We start from the raw sequence: 20,197 nt of genomic DNA on the forward strand, positions 1-20,197 counted from the left end.
TTCTCTTCTTGTATTACAATGCACTGAAGCTACCATGTGTACAAACCCAAGAAGCCATTATCTCAGAGACAAAGATGTGATACTAGGAATTAAATTCAATGTTAAATTTTAATTTCCTTGTTATTTTGTGAAGTTGATAAAAAATCTGTGAAAATATGTGGAAACACTTGTAAGGAGTTTTTTTGAAAGAAAAAGTGTAATAGCAATGTATGTTAAATGGTAGATTTTATTATTGTTGTAGGTCGTATATTCCAAAAATGGTCACAACAATATCTCCCCTGTGCTCTTCTTACCCGGTAACTGTGCCATTCCTCCCAATGAGAGTTAGGTCTGAGTTGCCTTCTTTTATATCTGAATAGGCTCCTGATTGTGGCAGAAGTTACAATATATCACTTTCAAGGCTGGTCATAAAAGAATATACAGTTTCTAGCTTCAACATTTTTTATGGGAGTCTTGGAACATAGGCTTTATGCCATGAGGAATTCAAGCACCACAGAATTGGCCCTTGTGGAGAAGAACCAAAGATCACACTTGGCATTCCTAGCAGAGGTTCCAGCCATCAACCAGCAATCACCAGATTGGTGGTGAACCTCTAGACAATTCCAGCCCTCGGCTGACAAATTATCTCCAGCCTTTCTTTCACCCCAGCTGATGTTGCATGGAGTGGATGGGTCTTAGTGGGACCTGTCTAACTTACAATTGGGGTGATTTGTTTCACAGTAATAGGTAACTGGCACAAGTATCTTCATTTTTCAGATGACACAATGGAAGTTCATAATGGATAGGGGATTTTCACTCATGACACAGAGCTAGACCCCAAATTCTGTCCACACTCTATAGTATTAAAAACAAATTTTTCTTGAATACCTATTTGATGGAATTGAATGTTGGTCTTTAAGGGTAATTGTTTACTCTCATATTCACCTACAGATCTTTAACACTTATATCTCTATTGGGAAATTGCAAGTTCATGGTTAAGACATTTCCATGGCTTTTAGAATAATCAAGAAATGCTTTCAGACCACCATTTTAATGAACCAATATCTTCTCAAGTTTCAAGTCATTCACACATTCATCTGGTCTAGATCTTCTTTTGCCCTCATCTCCTAGGATATCTGCTTGAATTATGGCATCATTGAGTTGAAAAAATAAATGCTGAAGACCTGATTAACTATACTGGTATTAGAAAGAAACAGTAGACATACAAATAGAAAAGGAACTACTTAGCATCTCATTTGTACTTTCCTTATGCACTCTGATTCCACTTATATTTTATTTCCTTTCTAATACTGTTCAAATTGCAAAATGTAACCTTGCAGAACATTTACTGCTCTGCTTTGTTCTTTGTCTAATCATTCCAGATATTATTACAGGAGAACAGGGTGTGTTACCAAAGTGTTTCCCACAGGTCTTAAAGACTAAAGGTTAAATGTCATCCTAGAACTTACAAAGGCAAGAACTCTGTGCACCTCCCCTCACCCCTCTGTCAGACTGTTCATAGGCATTACACTCAGAAAGTAATTTCTTAAAAAGTCATTTATTGCAGATCTTCTTCATTTTGTTCTTGTGTGTCAGCTAATAATTAGCACTAATTTGATGTATGCAACTGTAGTGAGTAAATCAAAGGCTCTTGTAACACTACAAGTAAGATAGAGGTGAAAGCATGTGATGAAGACTTTTCAATTACCAAATTAAGGTATAAATACTAGATGAATTCTCTTACAGTTGCTACTTTTTTCACTACTGAGATATTGAGAAGCCCTCTTTGCAGTGCTCTAGACCTTTGCTTAAAGACACTTGTTCAGAAAGATGAGTTGAATAGCAAAGATCAATAAAACTAAAAGATAGTTCTTTGAGAAGATAAACAAAATTGATAAACCATTAGCCAGATTCATCAAGAAAAAAATGGAGAAGACTCAAATTAATAGAATTAGAAGTGAAAAAAGAGAAGTAATAATGAAACTGCAGAAATACAAAGGATCGAGAAAGATTACTACAAGCAACTATATACCAATAAAATGGACAACCTGGAAGAAGTGGACAAATTCTTAGAAAAGCACAAGCTTCTGAGACTGAACCAGGAAGACAGAGAAAATATAAACAGACCAATCACAAGCACTGAAATTGAGACTGTGATTAAAAATCTTGCAACAAACAAATGCCTAGGACTAGATGGATTCACAGGTGAATTCTATCAAACGTTTAGAGAAGAGCTAACATTTATCCCCCTCAAATTCTTCCAAAATACAGCAGAGGAACACTCCCAAACTCACTCTATGAGGCCACCATCACCCTGATACCAAAACCAGACAAAGATGTCAGAAAGATGGAAAACTACAGGCCAATATCACTGATGAACATAGACGCAAAAATCCTCAACAAAATACTAGCAAACAGAATCCAACAGCACATTAAAAGGATCAAGTGGGTTATATCCCAGGAATGCAAGGATTCTTCAATACATGCAAATCAACCAGTGTGATACACCATATTAACAAATTGAAAGATGAAAACCATATGATCATCTCAGTAGATGCAGAAAAAGCTTTCAATAACATTCAACACCCATATGATAAAAACCCTCCACAAAGTAGGCATAGGCGGAACATACCTCAACATAATAAAGCAGTATATGACAAACCCACAGTCAACATCATTCTCAATGGTGAAAAACTGAAGCCATTTCCTCTAAGATCAGGAACAAGACAAGGTTATCCACTCTCACCACTATTATTCAACATAGTTTTGGAAGTTTTAGCCACAGCAATTAGAGAAGAAAAAGAAATAAAAGGAATACAAATTGGAAAAGAAGAAGTAAAGCTGTCACTGTTTGCAGATGACATGATACTATACATAGAGAAAGCTGAAGATGCTACCAGAAAACTACTAGAGCTAATCAATGAAATGGTAAAGTACAGGGTACTAAATTAATGCATAGAAATCTCTTGCCTTCCTATACCCTAATGATGAAAAATCTGAAAGGTAAATTAAGGAAACACTCTGATTTACCATTGCAACAAAAAGAACAAAATACCTAGGAATAAACCTACCTAAGGAGACAAAAGACCTGTGTGTAGAAAACTATAAAACACTGATGAAAGAAATTAAATATACCACAAACAGATGGAGAGATATACCATGTTCTTGGATTGGAAGAATCAACATTGTGAAAATGACTATACTACCCAAAGCAATCTACAGATTCAATACAATCCCTATCAAACTACCAATGGCATTTTTCACAGAAGTAGAACAAAAAATTTCACCATTTTTATGGAAACACAAAAGACCCCGAATAACCAAAACAATATTGAGAAAGAAAAGAAAAATGGAGCTGGAGGAATCAAGCTCCCAGACTCCAGACTATACTACAAAGCTACAGCAATCAAGACAGTATGGTACTGGCACAAAAACAGAAAGAGAGGTCAATGGAACAGGATAGAAAGCCCAGAGATAAACCCACACACATATGATCACCTTATATTTGATAAAGGAGGCAAGGATATACAATGGAGAAATGACAGCCTCTTCAATAAGTGGTGCTGGGAAAACTGGACAGCTACATGTAAAAGAATGAAATTAGAACACTCCTTAACACCATACACAAAAATAAACTCAAAATGGATTAAAGACCTAAATATAAGTCCAGACACTATAAAAGTTTTAGAGGAAAACATAGGCAGAACACTCTATGACATAAATCACAGCAAGATCCTTTTTGACCCACATCCTAGAGAAATGGAAATAAAAACAAAAATAAACAAATGGGACCTAATGAAACTTAAAACCTTTTGCACAGCAAAGGAAAACATGAACAAGATGAAAAGACAACTCTCAGGATGGGAGAAAATATTTGCAAATGAAGCAACTGACCAAGGAATAATCGCCAAAATTTACAAGCAGCTCATGCAGCTCAGTATCAAATAACCAAAAAACCCAATCCAAAAATGGGAAGAAGATCTAAATAGACATTTCTCCAAAGAGGATATACAGATTACCAACAAACACGTGAGAGAATGCTCAACATCGCTAATCATTAGAGAAATACAAATCAAAACTACAATGAGGTATCACCTCACATCAGTCAGAATGGCCATCATCAAAAAATCTACAAACAATAAATGCTGGAGAGGGTGTGGAGAAAAGGGAACCCTCTTGCACTGTTGGTAGGAATGTAAATGGATGCAGCCACTATGGAGAACAGTATGGAGATTCCTTAAAAAACTGAAAATAGAACTACTATATGACCCAGCTATCTCACTACTGGGCATACACCCTGAGAAAACCATAATTCAAAAAGAGTCATTTACCACAATGTTAATTACAGCTCTATTTACAATAGTGAGGACATGGAAGCAACCTAAGTGTCCATTGAGAGATGAATGGATAAAGAAGATATGGCACATATATACAATGGAATATTACTCAGCCATAAAAAGAAACAAAATTGAGTTATTTGTAGTGCGGTGGATGGATGTAGAGTCTGTCATACAGAGTGAAGTAAATCAGAAAGAGAAAAACATATACCATATGCTAACACATATATATGGAATGTAAAAAAAGAAATAAGTTTCTAAAAAACCTAGGGCAGGACAGGAATAAAGATGCACACGTGGAGAATGGACTTGAGGACACGGGAAGGGGGAAGGGTAAGCTGGGATGAAGTGAGAGAGTGGCATGGACACATATACACTACCAAATGTAAAATAGATAGCTAGTGGGAAACAGCCGTATAGCATAAGGAGGTCAGCTCGGTGCTTTGTGACCACCTAGAGTGGTGGGATAGGCAGGGTGAGAGGGAGGGAGACGCAAGAAGGAAGAGATATGAGAACATATGTATATGTATAACTGATTCACTTTGTTATAAAGCAGAAACTAACACACCACTGTAAAGCAATTATACTCCAATAAAGATGTTAAAAAAAAGAAAAAGTCCTCACAAGTGATTTTTATTCTAATTCCCTCATGCCACCCCTTTGAGGACCGTTCACTCAAATGCTGCCTTCAACCCCAGTATTCTAGTCTCTCTTTCCTTCCATGTATCAGATACTACCTGAATGATTCCATCAGTTTCTTCAGCTAGACATGTTAGTGATGCTTTTATGAGCATCTCTGACTGAGATGTGAATATGTAACTTCAAATTAGACATTACCTCTTTGAGAGACACACAGGTCCATCAAACTCAGCATGTTTAAAAGTGAAATTAAGACCCTCTGCTGGAAGGGGTCTAACGCTATGCATATTCAAGTAGAAAGGAATTTACAAAAAGGATACAACAAAAAAACACATGGGCATCCAGGGACAAATGCTAAAGTGGAGTTAATAGACAGGGATTGGACTGGAAATTCAGGAATCAGGCTTCTCTCTCTGAGTGAGTATAATTCTACATTGTTATTCCTATCTGTCCAGTCTCTGATGCTCTTTTTCTATTCATACTAGCCTTCTCAGTGGCATTATTGCTTCATATTACTCTTGGTATTGGTTTTTCACATATATATTTTAAGATATTCTTAGCTATTTTAAAACATACTTACTCAGTTTGCCTTACAATCTATGGAAAATTTTGTTATTTTATGGTAAAGAAATAAGAAGGTAGGGTTGGTTAATTCAGCACTTCAATGACCTCATTAGAGCTCAAGTTATTTCTGTATCTCTACTCAGCCATCTTGCTGGGTCTTCTTTTATCCTTAGACTAGCTCCCTCTTTGGTCACAAGATGGCTGCCGAAATTCCAGGCATCCAGTGGAAGAAGAGAGATTTATTTAATTCTTTTCAAAAATGAGATAAACTTCCAAAGAAGAGTCCAGTCAGACTTCACCACTATTTTGATTAAATCTGGTTCCATGTGCATCCCTAAACCAATTACTAGCAAGCAGGAGTAGATTTTCCAATATTTATTTATAATTAGAAGATAGTGAGGGAATTAGATGGAGTATCCATTGGGTGGGTAACCAAAAATGTATGTCTGTCAAGGCCTGAAGCCAAATTTAGCCCCAGTGCTGAATGATCATCCTCCAGTTGTCACTTGGATCCCAACAATACACCTGCTCTTATTTTCTACCATTCTTAACCTCTTTCACTTTATCCCATCTTCTTTTCAAAAGCATCAAGAAAATTTCCATCTCAGGGCCATCCTGTTTATTTCTTGCTTCCTTCAGATCTTTGCTAAAATGTTATCTCCTCAAATAGTTCCCTATTGTTAACCATCCAGTGTAAACTTATCACCCTACACAGAGAACAGAGTAGTGGTTACCAGAGGGGAGTGAGGGGGAAGGCAAAATGAATGAGGGGGAGGGCAAAATGGGTAAAAGGGGTCAACCATACAGTGATGAATGGAAACTATATTTTTGGTGGTGAACATGCTGTAGGGTATATAGAAGTAGAAATATAATGTTGTACACATGAAACATGTAATGTTATAAGTCAGTGTTATAAAACTGTGTCAATAAAACTAAACCTAAAAATTTTAAAAAATTAGCACACCAGCACTTTCCATCCCTTTACTTATCTTTATTTTTCTTCATAGTTCTTATCACTATTTGACATTATATATACATTTATAGTTTATCTGATTTTCCACTAGAATATAACTCCAATAAGGCAAATTTTTTTCATTGTTGTTAATTGCTATATGAACAGTGCCTAGAATATTTTCTGGCACATAGTTAATAATGTTCAATAAGTATATTTTATGTCTAAAAGAGAGATTTCTTAGTTTCTTGATCCCAAATTCTAGGGAGAAAGAGTCTTATTGGCTAAAATGTGTTAGAACCATTCAACTGTGGACTTTGGGAAGGATCATGAGCTTCAAAGATACAGTGACCACTTTGCTCTAGAGAGTACCAGTTAATACCTGTTGTTCTGTAGTGATTATTAACAGGCTCCCATATTCATTCTCTAATGTGCTCCAATTTAGATTATAAATTATATGATCACCCTAGCACAAGGAATGTTCATTCCAGATACTATGAAAGACAGGCTGTTTTCTAAAAAAGGAATGTGGGTGGGAAGCAATGATTAATATATCTAATATTTTCCCCCAACTCTGCTTCTCCACTGGAATTCTCTATCCAAAATCCTCACCACCAATCACCCAGATGGACAAACCATAAAACTATTCTCTGCTGAGATTTTCAATTCTCTCTTAAAGATGTGCCATCCTCATTTAATTGATAATGAACTTTTTAAAGATGTACCTCTTTATCCTCTCTCATAACTACCTCCCCTTTTGCCTCCCCAGCACTAATATTTGGGCTCAGACACTGTCTCCTGAAATGTTGTAATATTTGTATTTCCTTTTATTTAACAAATGGTTATTTAGCACCTTACTATGTTACAGATCCTGTTCAAAGGGCTCTACAAACATTGAAATGTTTTAATCATCATAACCCCATGAGGTAGGCATTATTTTTATTATCATTATTTCCTGTAAAATTGAAAGAACTGAGGCAGAAAGAGGTTGCAGTGCCACACTGCAGCGAGAGAGTAAGGGTTAGGCCCAGGCAGTCAACCTCAGGAATGGGGGCTCAGGCCCTATGCTGTGCTGCCGTAACAGAGATCTTTGCCAATGATTTCACTTCTTTCCACTCATACCAAAGGAACAAACGTCCTTAGCATAGTATGCAAGGGCTTTTGAATCTAACTTTGCCTTCTACCAAAGTCTTACCTCACAATGACAACATTGTTTCACCTTTTACTAAACCTATGCTGAAAAGCTACCTTTCCCCAAATGAGCCTTGCATGTTCATGTCTCTTTTCCTTTGCTCATAGCTTTCATTCTACCCAGAATGTTACAATGCCTGCAATGTCCAATCTAGCAAACACCAGTGCAACCTTTAAGCTTCAGTTTATATCAACTCTGTGAAGCTTTCCTCCTATTCTAATTTGTCTCCTCTCTGTTTCCACAGTGTCTTATATCAATAACATTGTTTCACTTCTTGAATACAGGGTTCATACTTTTGTTATTTCTGAATATATTTTTATTGAATAAAGAAAAGAAATCAGAGAACAGTAGGGAGGGGTTATAAAAGAGGAGTTCTAGTGGTGGAAGGAGTGTCCAGAGAGAGGTCAAAGTAAAATATATCTCACTGAGCCACAGAGAGATAGTTAGGAATATACATTTACTTCCATTTTCTACAATGGGGTTTGGCAAACTATGACCAGTGGACCAACTCCAGCCTGCCACCTATTTTTGTTAATAAGGCTTTATTGGAATGCAGCCATGCCCATTCATTTCTGCATCGTCTGTGCTCCTTTCATGCTACAACCACAGATTTGAGTAGTTGCGACAGATACCATATGTCCTGCAAAGATGAAAATATTGAATATCTGGTCCTTTATAGAAAAATAGTTTGTAACCCCAGTTCTATAATAGAATGTTCAGTGACTGTCATGCAAAGACTATATGATGATGTTCCATTTGTCAATCTAGACCTGCTGCTACAGGGTAAGTCTAGAGATGAGCATCCCTACAGGAAGAGGAAGATGGATACCAGCACAACTTGAAATCATCATTTCTAATTTCATCCAAACATGACTGAATTTATCTCTTACCCTCCTGCAGCATAGGACATACCCATGTCCCTTTGAGGGCTGTGGCCCAGACTAAACTAGGGCATTCATGAAGACATAGAGACACTTAACTATACATACCTAACTTAGGTTTGAGATGGCTTACCTTAATGAGGAAAACCTTTAGTCTTGTAAGTGCTTCACGCTGATACTGATTGAAATGTACAAGATGTGAAATGAGCTCCCCAACCCACCCACCAAGCTCTACTAAGTGGGAATTTTGAAGGAAACAAATAACTGAGAACACTCTTCAAAACCCAGGAGAAAGAAGTGGGATTAATAAAGGAGAGGCAGAGTGGCTGGGAGTCTTAGGGAAGACAGTCATACTGGAAAAGACAGGTGGGGACCAGGGAAGGAACTTCCTACATGCTGAAGTTAAGTTAATAAGGATCCCTACACTTCCTGAGGGGAAAAAAACACATTTGCCTTGTTTTCTGGGGTTTTGATGTGTACTTAGTTTTCTAGCTGTAATGGATTGTCCTTTCCCATCCTTTCCAATATCAAGGACACAACTAAGGGGCTTAATACAGCTTTGAATTTTTAACCTCAAAGCTGTGTCATTAAAATGGCAATCAGTTTTACATGGGGGAAAGTATCTTCTGCAAATGGAATGAGAAAGAGACTAGATCTCTTGTTCCAGTCCATGCTACCATTCCTTGGCCATTTTCCCAGGCCCTGGAACAAATTAGAAGAAAACAACACTGTATTTGGCATCCCAGGAGAATGTGTTCCCTTTCAGTTCTACAGGTATTTGTGTGTGTGAGATAACATTTGGACATACTTGGGCAATGCTGGCAGGTCTTTACAAAAGCAGATGTTGTGTGAACCATTTTGGACTACTCACCAGTAAAAGGGACAGGCAAGCAGAACAGTGCCATTCTTTGCCCGGAATTTGGCAAAAAAGAGAAAACAAATGCAGTTTTGACATCTGTTCCTGTTCTTTTTTTATAGCTTAGCTCTGCCAGCTAAGCAGGCCTGATCAGGCATAATTGATAAATTACTAGAGGTAACTTGACAAGGAGGCCAATGAAAACTATTAAGAAGAAAAATGATAAATGAAATGACTCATGTTTGTCAGGTCTTTTGATGAATAAAACTAAAGGGACAAGACAATCTTAAAAAATTAGTATTGTTTTAGGAAAACTCCTGTAGCGTCATGGTGACTAAAACATAAATAACTTTGTTTTTCTTTATTGCCTCCCACAAGTTACTGGGAGAAGACTGAAAAGTTAAATTCTTCATATCATGGAATAATAACAGATGCAATTTATTGAACACACTGAAAGGTGCCATATAATCTCTAAATCCATAACAGAAATTATTACCATTTTAGAGAATGGAGAACAAATGCCCAGAGAGTGTCACACAACAGATCAAATGGCAGTGGCAGTGTATGAAAGATGCTTTAAAGGTGACTTTTCAGCTGACAAACTGCTCCCATGTACCTGTCTATTTTGACAGACATGGCTTGGTGGCAAGAACTTGGACCTTGACACTGGAGAGTTTAAAACCTGCCTTTGCTACATTGTAGCTGGTGGAATTGATTTAGCTAGTTAACTTTGAAATTCGGACAAGAAAAATCTATATCAGTGGGATTTATTGTGAATTAAGTGAGGAAATATTTATCAAATGCCTTAGAAATAGTAGACACCCTGTAACAACTGTCTTTTATTTCCTTTCTCATTGAATAACACCTTTTGTACCCAGCTCAAACTAACATTCAGAGAAGACAAATAGTTGTACTTAGTGTTTTGTGGTATAGTTTTAAAAATTGTCTTAATCTGCTGTACTTAATAGAAGATCTTTAAAATAAAAATTTTTGTTTGTACAGGTTACATTAGCCAATCTTACTACTAGTTATGTTACCACCCTAGTATCCTAAAGTAGATCAGAATTTCCAAACCATCTTGCTTTTTTTTTTTTTTAACAAGACTATGTTTTATTAACAGGCTTAACTTTTTTTTTCAGTTATGCTCATTTATTTATTTTATTTTTTTAACATCTTTATTGAAGTATAATGGCTTTACAGTGGTGTGTTAGTTTCTGCTTTATAACAAAGTGAATCAGCTATACATATATCAGCATGTACCCTCCCTCTTGTATCTCCCTCCCACCCTCCCTATCCCACCCCTCTAGGTGGTCACAAAGCATCGAGCTGATCTCCCTGTGCTATGCGGCAGTTTCCTGCTAGCTAGCTATTTTACATTTGGTAGTATATATAAGTCCATGCCACTCTCTCACTTCATCTCAGCTTACCCTTCCCCATCCCCATGTCCTCAAGTCTATTCTCTACGTCTGTGTCTTTATTCCTGTCCTGCCCCTAGGTTCTTCAGAACCTTTTTTTTTTTTAATATTCCATATATATGTGTTAGCATATGGTATTTGTTTTTCTCTTTCTGACTTACTTCACTCTGTATGACAGATTCTAGGTCCATCCACCTCCACTTGTGGGGACCTTTTTTCAAAAACATATGATGCAACCCACTGGGGAATTCTGGCCTACTCCTGGGCATCGTGGAGATCAACAAGAAACTGGTAAGCAGAGGGAGTAGATCAAGATACCGAGAAGAAAAAAAACAAAAGGTAGAAGAAGCAGTCTACCCCTCTCAATTCTCTCATCTGAAGCAGAGAAATTTTCATAGTTCATGAATTCTATTTATTTATTTATTTGAAGTATAGTTGATTTACAATATTATATTAGCTTCAGGTGTACCGCAGAGTCATTCAATATTTTTATAGATTATACTCCTTTTAAAGTTATTATAAAATATTGGCTATATTCCCTGTGCTGTACAATATATCCTTGTAGCTTATTTACTTTAAACATAGGGTTTGTACTTCTTAATTCACTACTTCTATCTTGCTCCTCCTCCCTTCCTTTCCCCACTGGTAACCACTATTTTTTCTTTATATCTGTGAGTTTATCTCGGTTTTGTCATATTCATTACTTTGTTTTATTTTTTAGATTCCACATATAAGTAATATCATACAGTATTTTTCTTTCTCTAATATATTTCACTAAGCATGATATACACCAGGTCCATCCATGTTGTTGCAAATTGAAATTTTTCATTCTTTTTATGGCTGAGTAATATTCCATTGCAAAAATATACCACATTGTCTTTATCCATTCATCTGTTGGTAAATGCTTAGGTTGCTTCCATATCTTGGCTATTTTAAATAATGCTGCTATAAACATTGAGGTGTATCTAGTTTTTCAAATTAGTGTTTTCATTTCTTTAGATATATAGCCAGGAGTGGAATTGCTGAAGCATATGGTAGTTCTATTTTTAGTTTTTTTGAGGAAATTCCATACTATTTTCAATAGTGGCTGCACCAATTTACATTCCCACCAACAGTGTACTAAGGTTCCCTTTTTCCTACATCTTCACCAATATTTGTTATTTGTGGTCATTTTGATGAGAGTCATCTGACAGGTGTCAGATGCATCTCATTGAGGTTTTGATTTGTAGTCCTCTCTGATGATTCACAACTTTGAAAATCTTTTCATGTTCATGTTGCCAATCTGTATGGCTTCCTTGGAAAGATGTCTATACAGTTTTTAATTGGGTTTTTCATTTCTTTGATCATGAGTTGTATGAGTTGTTTTGAGCTGTTTAGGTATTTTAGCTATTAAAATCTTATTAGTCATATAATTTACAAATATTTTCTCCCATTGGGTAGGTTGTCTCTTGTTTTTTGATTTCCTTTACTGTGCAAAACCTTTTAAGTTTAATTAGGTCCCACTTGTTTAATTTTGCTTTTGATTTCTTTGCCTGAGGAGACAGATCCAAAATGCATTGCTATGATATGTCAGAGTGTTCTGTCTATGTTTTCTTCAAGGAGTTTTATGGTCTCCAGTTTTAAATTTAGGTCTTTAATCCATTTTGAATTTATTTTTGTAAATGGTGTAAGAAAATATTCTAATTTCAACCTTTTACATGTAGCTGTCCAGTCTTCCCAGAACCACTTACTGAAGTGACTATCTTTTCCCTATTGTATATTCTTGCTTTCTTTGTTGTAGATTAATCAACCATAAGTGTGTGAGTTTATTTTGGGGCTCCTTATTCTATTCCATTGGTCTCTGTGTCTATTTTTGTACCAGTACCATACTGTTTTATTTTTTATTAGTTAGTTAATTTATTTATTTTTGGCTGCATTGGGTCTTTGTTGCTGTGCACAGGCTTTCTCTAATTGCAGTGAGTGGGGGCTACCCTTCACTGCAGTGTTTGGTCTTCTCACTGCAGTGGCTTCTCTTGTTGCAGATCATAGGCTCTAGGTGTGTGGGCTTCAGTAGTAGTGGCATGCAGGCTCAGTAGTTGTGGCTCATGGGCTCTAGAGCACAGGGTCAGTAGTTTTGGTGCATGGGCTTAGTTGCTCCGTGACACATGGGATCTTCTGGACCAGGGATTGAACCCATGTCCCCTGCATTGGCTGGTGGATTCTTAACCACTGTGCCATCAGGGAAGTCCCCATACTGTTTTGATTATGGTAACATTGTAGTATGGCCTGAATACAGGAAGCATGGTACCTCCAGCTTTGTTCTTTTTTCTCAAGATTGCTTTGGCTATTCAAGTTTTTTTTGTGGTTCCGTATACATTTTAGGATTTTTTGCTCTAGTTCTATGAAAAATGCCATTGGTAATTTGGTAGGGATTGCATTAAATCTGTAGATTGTTTGGGATACTATGGATATTTTAACAATATTAATTCTTCCAATTCAAGAACATGAATTACCTTTTCATTTCTTTGTGTCACCTTCAATTTCCTTCATCAATGGTTTATAGTTTTCAGTGATGGATATTTTACCCCCTCAGTTAAGTTTATTCCTAGGTATTTTATTCTTTTTGATGTGATTTTAAATGGGACTATTTTCTTGCTTTGTCTTTTTTTTTTTTTTAGTGTATAGAAAAGCAACAGACTTCTGTGTATTAATCTTGTATCCTGCAACTTTACTGAATCCATTTGTTAGTTCTAATAGTTTTTTGGTGGAGACTTCAGAGTTTTCACCATATAGCATCATGTCATCTGCAAATAGTGACAGTTTTGCTTCTTCCCTTCCAATTTGGATGGATTTTTTTTTTCTTGTCTGATATCTATGGCTAGGAATTCCAAAACCATATTAAATAGAAATGTTGAGAGTTGGCATCTTTGTCTTGTTCCTAATTTTAGAGGAAAAGGTTTCAGCTTTTCACTATTGGGTATGATGTTAGCTGTGGGTCTTTCATAAATGGTCTTTTTATGTTGAAATATGTTCACTCTTTATGCACTTTGTTGAGAGTTTTTATCATGAATGTATGTTCAATTTTATCAAATGCTTTTTCTGCACCTATTGAGAAAGTCTATTTTGCCTGATATGGATATTGCTACCCCAACCTCTTTTCATTTCCATTTGCATTAAATATCTTTTTCTATCCCTCACTTTCAGTCTGGGGTATCTTTAGGTCTGAAGTCAGTCTCTGGGAAGCAGCGTATAGATGAGTCTCTTTTTTTTTTATTCAATCAGCCACCATATGTCTTTTAATTGGAGAATTTAGTCCATTAACATTTAAAGGGATTATTGATATATATGTAGTTATTGCCATTTTGTTACTTGTTTTCAGGTCATTTTTGTAGTTTTTCTCTGTTATTTTCTTCTTTTAGTTTCTTCCCTTGTGACTTGATTATTTTCTTTAGTGTTTCACTTGTGTTTTTTTCTTTCTCTCTAGGAAAGAAAAAACAAGTACCTTCAGTCCCCCACAACTGTGTGCTGTCAGTAATGGCTGCCTTCATCCTTGTGGGGAGCTGCACCAGAGCTACAGAGACCAGAGTGGGAGCTCAGCACAGGTCAGGGAGCATGAAGGGTTAGCCATGGGAAGCAGGCCAGAACCCCAGGCAGTTTCAACCTGCTTCCATTGCCTTGTTTCTGGGAGTAAGAAAGTTGTGTGTGTGCTCTTCATGAGCAGAGTCTAGATTTCTTACAGTCCTCCTGTAAGTCCCACTGATTTTCAAACCAGCTAAGGATCCTTGTCTTCCTGGGTTTGGACACCAGGAGTGGTGTGCCCAATATGTGGTTCAAACCCTTCACTACCCAGGGAGGATTCCCAGGTCCATAATATCTCCTTCTCTTCTATGTCCCCTCCTAGGGGCACAGTTTCTGACCTGATTGCTTCTCTTCCCTTCAAACTCAACTCTATGTGAATCTTTCTTTACAGCCATAGTTGTAGAAGAGTCTTTTGCCACTCTCCAGTTTGTTTTCAGTGAGAACTGCTCCACATGAAGATGCATTTTTTTTTTCTTTGCAGTACGCGGGCCTCTCACTGCTGTGGCCTCTCCCATTGTGGAGCACAGGCTCTGGATGCACAGGCTCAGTGGCCATGGCTCATGGGCCCAGCCGCTCCATGGCATGTGGAATCTTCCTGGACTGGGGCATGAACCCATGTCCCCTGCATCAGCAGGCAGACTCTCAACCACTGCGCCACCAGGGAAGCCCTGAAGACGCATTTTTGATGTGTTCATTGGGGAAGGTGAGCTCAACATCCTCCTTCTCTGCCATCTTGATCTCTTCCCTCTGAGTTTATGGATTCTTATTATAAATTGCCTTGGTAAGCTTTGAGGTAGGTGGGGTTTCATCCAGAATATTCCCTGTACAGACTCAGCTCTTCAGCACAGCCAGAGAGATCCACCTGTTAGTTGTGGGCTCCCTGCTCACATCACCCATGTGCAGCTCAAATCTCTTACCTCAAGAGTTGGTGCTAGAACCATATTAGGAGGGGATGTATTTCTAAATCCCTTAGAAAATAACACTGGAAGTAATTGGGTCTTGGATTTCAGTAAAGCTTACTGGTTTGATCTGTAAAAATATATTTTCTCCCCAGCCCCCAACCCATTGCCTTATTTTCTCTTCATGTTGGAAAATGACTTTTCATCTTATTTCCTACCTTGTCCCATTAAGGCTTGTGCTGATTTCACAAATAAGAAAGAAAAGAAAAATCTCTATATTTGTTTTCTTGCTACTACTTAAATATTGATCTTCAGAAATTTATGAAGGATTGTCTGAGCCCTCCTAGGAAGTCTGAATTAATTGAATTTGTGGCTTTTCTTCTTGTCGTTTTGTTTGAGTCATCAGGAATAAGTATGTTTGTTATTTTTGATTGTTATTTTTAAAATAACAATAACACTTTTTCTTGAGGCTTGATTTGCTGCTACAGAGGATGTCACAACAGCTTTAAAAGTTCCCAAGCAGCCATTGCTGTCTCTAAGTATTTTACAGAAGTTCTGTGAAATCCAGCTTTCTCAGTATGCTCAGCGCACGTTCATTACTATGATTCACTCTCTATAACAAATTTACAAATACTCAAGTTAATGGAAAACTCTTAAGTAAAAATAGTTTCATAGATGTTTTTAAAAGTTCTCTGAGATTCTAGAAAGCTTATATGAAAAGCTCCTTCCTACCTACATGCCCAGAAGGGACATTGACTCCTACAGGGAGAGTCAATGCTTCTCAGAAAAGTTCTGAAAAAGATTAATAACTTCAGCTTGCTCTATGAAGCAAAATAACACCTTGCCGTGTCTCCCCAATTATTTTCTGCTTTGGTTTCTTTTATAGAAAATGCTAATATTGGTTCTTACTTCTTATGATATATACAAACTTGATGATGATTTAAAGCAGTATTATGGCTAAGTAATATTCCATTGTATGTATATAACACATCTACTTTATCCATTCATCTATTAATGGCACTTGGGTTGCTTCCATATCTTAGCTATTTTAAATAATGCTGTAATGAACATAGGGTTGCATATATCTTTTGGAATTAACATTTTTGTTTTCTTTAGATAATTACGAAATAGTGGAATTGCTGAATCATATGGTAGTTTTATTCTTAATTTTCTGAGAAAGCTCCGTACAATTTCCATAGTAGCTGAACTAATTTTTACATTCCTACCAACAATGTACAAGTGTTTCCTTTTCTACACATCTTCACCAATGCTTGTTATTTGTTATCATTTGGATAATAGCTATTCTGATTTGTGTAAGGTGATATCTCATTAAGGTTTTTATTTGCATTTACTTGATGATTAGTGATGTTGAGCATCTTTTTATGTGCTTGTTGGAAATCTGTATGTCTTCCTTGGAAAAATGTCTTCAGACACTCTGCTTATTTTTAAATTGGGTTGTTTGCTTTATTGATGTTGAATTTTATGAGTTCTTTGTATATTTTGGATATTAAACCTTATCAGATATATCATTTGCAAATATCTTCTCCCGTTCAGTAAGTGGTTTTTTCATTTTGTTGACAGTTTCCTTTATTGTGCAAAAGCTTTATAGCTTAGCTTATTTGTTTATTTTTGTTTTTATTTCCCTTGCCTGAGGGGATACATCCAAAAATTATTACAAACACTGATGTCAAAGAGTGTACTGCTGTAGATTTCTTCTGGAAGTCTTACGGTTTCAGGTCTTATATTTAAGTCTTTAAGTTATTTCAAATTTATTTTTGAGCATGGTGTGATAGAGTAGTCCAGCATGATTCTTTTGCATGTAGCTGACCAGCATGTAGCAGCATCTACTGAAAGGACTGTCTTTTACCCTTTGTATATTATTGTTTCCCTTGTCATATATTAATTGCCCCTATATGTGTGGGTTTATATCTGGGCTCTCTATTCTGTTGCATTTATATATGTATCTGTTTTTGTGCCAATATCATACTTTTTAAAGACTGTAGCTTTGTGGTATAGTTTGAAATTTAGGAGTGTCATACCTCCAGCTTTGTTCTTCTTTCTCAAGACTGTATTGGGGTTTTTGAGTTTCCATACAAAGTTTAGAATTATTTTCTCTAGTTCTGTGACAAATACCATTGGTATTTTGATATGGATTACATTGAATCTGTAGATTCTGTTGGGTAGTATGGTCATATTAACATAATTAATTCTTTCAGTTCTTAAACATGGTATACTTTCCCATCTGTTTGTGTTGTCTTCAACTTCTTTCATTAGTGTCTTATAGTTTTCTGAGCATAGGTCTTTTACCTCCTCAGATTTATCCCCAGGTATTTTATCCTTCTTGACATAATCGTAACTGGGATTGCTTTTTCGACTTCTCTTGCAATAGTTCATTATTAGTGTACATATACAGATTTCTGTATATTAATATTGTATCTTGCAACTTAACTAAATTAATTGATGAGCTCTAGTAGTTTTTTTGTAGTGTCTTTAGGAATTTCTATATATAGTATCAAGTCATTTGCAAACAATGACAGTTTTACTTCTTCCTTTCCAATTTGGGTTCATTTCATTTCATTTTTTTTTTTTTGTCTGATTTCTGGAGCTAGGACTTCCAGTAATATGTTACATAAAAGTAGTGAGAGTGAGTATCTTTGTCTTGTTCCTGATTTTAGAGGAAATGCTTTCCTCTTTTCATCATTGAGTATGATCTTAGCTGTGGGCTTATCATATGTGGCCTTTATTATGTTTAAGTATGTTCCCTCTATACCCACTTTGTGGAGAGTTTTTTTAATATCATAAATGGATGTTGAATTTTGTCAAATGTTTTTTCTGCATCTATCAAGATTATCATATGATTTTTATTCTTCAATTTATTAAAATGTTTTATCAGATTGATTGATTTGTGGATATTGAATCATCTTTACATCTCTGGGATAAAACCTACTCAATCATGGTGCATGATCCTTTTAATGTATTGTTGTATTCAATTTGCTAATAATTTGTTAAGGATTTCTGCACCTGTGTTCATCAGTGATATTGGCTTGTAATTTTCTTTTTCTTTTTTTCTTTTGATATCTTTGATTGATTTTGCTATCATCGTGATGCTGGCCTTGTAGAATGAGTTCAGAAGTGTTTCTTTTGCAGTTTGTGGGGAATAGTTTGAGAAACTAGATGTTAACACTTCTCTAAATGTTTGGTAGAATCCACATGTGAAGCTATCTGGTCCTGGACTTTTGATTGTTGGGAGTTCTTTATTATTACTGATTCAATGTAATTGCTGGTAATTGGTCTCATATTTTCTGTTTTTCCTGGTTCAATTTAGTAGATTGTACATTACTAGGAATTTGTCAATTTCTTCTAGGTTGTCCATTTTACTGGAGTCTTATTCTTTGTACTAATCTCTTATGACCTTTTGTATTTCTGTGATATTGGTTTTAACTTCTCCTATTTCATTCCTGATTTTACTGATTTAGACCTGCTTTCTTTATTCCTTGACTAGTCTGGCTAAATATTTATCAATTTTGTTTTTTGGTTAGTTAGGAACCAAACTAACTCTGGGTTTTATTTGTTCTTCTCTTTCTAGTTACTTTAGCTATATGGTTAGATTATTCACCTGATATTTTTCTTGTTTCCTGAGCTAGGCTTGTATTGCTATAAACTTCCCTCTTAGAACTGCTTTTGCTGGGTCCAATAGATTTTGAATTGTTGTATTTCCATTTTTTGTGTCTCTAGGAATTTTCTTATTTTATCAGAGATCCATTGGTGTTTAGTAGCATATTTTTTAGCCTGTGTTTTCTTTTTTTTTTTTTCATTTTTTTTTCTGGTAGTTGATTTCCATTCATATAGCATTGTGGTTAAAAAAGAAAAAAGGATGTTTGACATGATTTTAGTATTTAAAAAAATTTACTGAGACTTGTTTTGTGGCCTAGCATGTGATCTGTCCTGGAGAATATTCCATGTGTACTTAAATATTCCATGTGTTTATTCTGCTCCTTTAGGATAGACTATTCTGTATGTATATCTTAAGTTCAAATGATCTAATGTGTGGCTTAAGGTCAATGTTTTCTTATTGATTTGTCTTGATGATAGCTCCATTGATAGAAGTGGTGTTTTAAATTCCCCTATTACTATTCTGTTATTGTCAATTTTTACCTTTATGTCTGTTAATATTTGTCTATGTATAGATGCTCCTATGTTGGGTGCATATGTATTTACAATTGTTATATCTTCTTGGGTTGATCCCTTGATCATTATGTCTTTCTTTTTCTCTTTGGTTTAAAGTCTCTTGTGTCTGAAATAAGTATGGTTACTCCAGCTTTCTTTTGATTTCCATTTGCATGGAACACATTTCTTCATCATCTTACTTTTAGTCTGTGTATGTATTTTGATCTGAAGTGAGTGACATCTCTATGTACTTTGATTGGAGCATATAGTCCATTTACAACTAAAGTAATTATTAATAGATATGTAGTTATAGTCATTGTACTACATGTTTGGGGGTTGTTTTCTAGGGTTTTTTGTTGCTTTCTTTTGTCTTCTTTCCTTGTGATTTGATGATTACTTTTAGTGCTAATTTTGGATTTCTTTCCTTTTTTGTTGTGTGTATCTATTATAGATTTTTGGTTTGTGTTTTATAAATATATAACACACACCTCATATATATGTGGTTATTTTAAGTTGCTGATCTCTTAGGTTCAGCCACATTTTAAGAACCCTGCCCTCTTCATTTACTGTGTTTGACATTATGTATCTTTTTGTTTTGTGTATGTCTTAACTAGTTGTTGAATATATAGACTTTATAACTCCTTTGGTCTTTTAATCTTCCTACTTGCTTTGTACCTGGTAGATTTCCTACTTTTACTATATATTTGCCTTTACCAGTAAGCTTTTTCCTTTTGTGATTTTCATGTGTCTAGCTGTGG

Source organism: Leucopleurus acutus (genome assembly GCF_964270905.1).
Source record: "Leucopleurus acutus genome assembly, chromosome: 17".
In the NCBI taxonomy this organism is placed as follows: domain Eukaryota; kingdom Metazoa; phylum Chordata; class Mammalia; order Artiodactyla; family Delphinidae; genus Leucopleurus; species Leucopleurus acutus.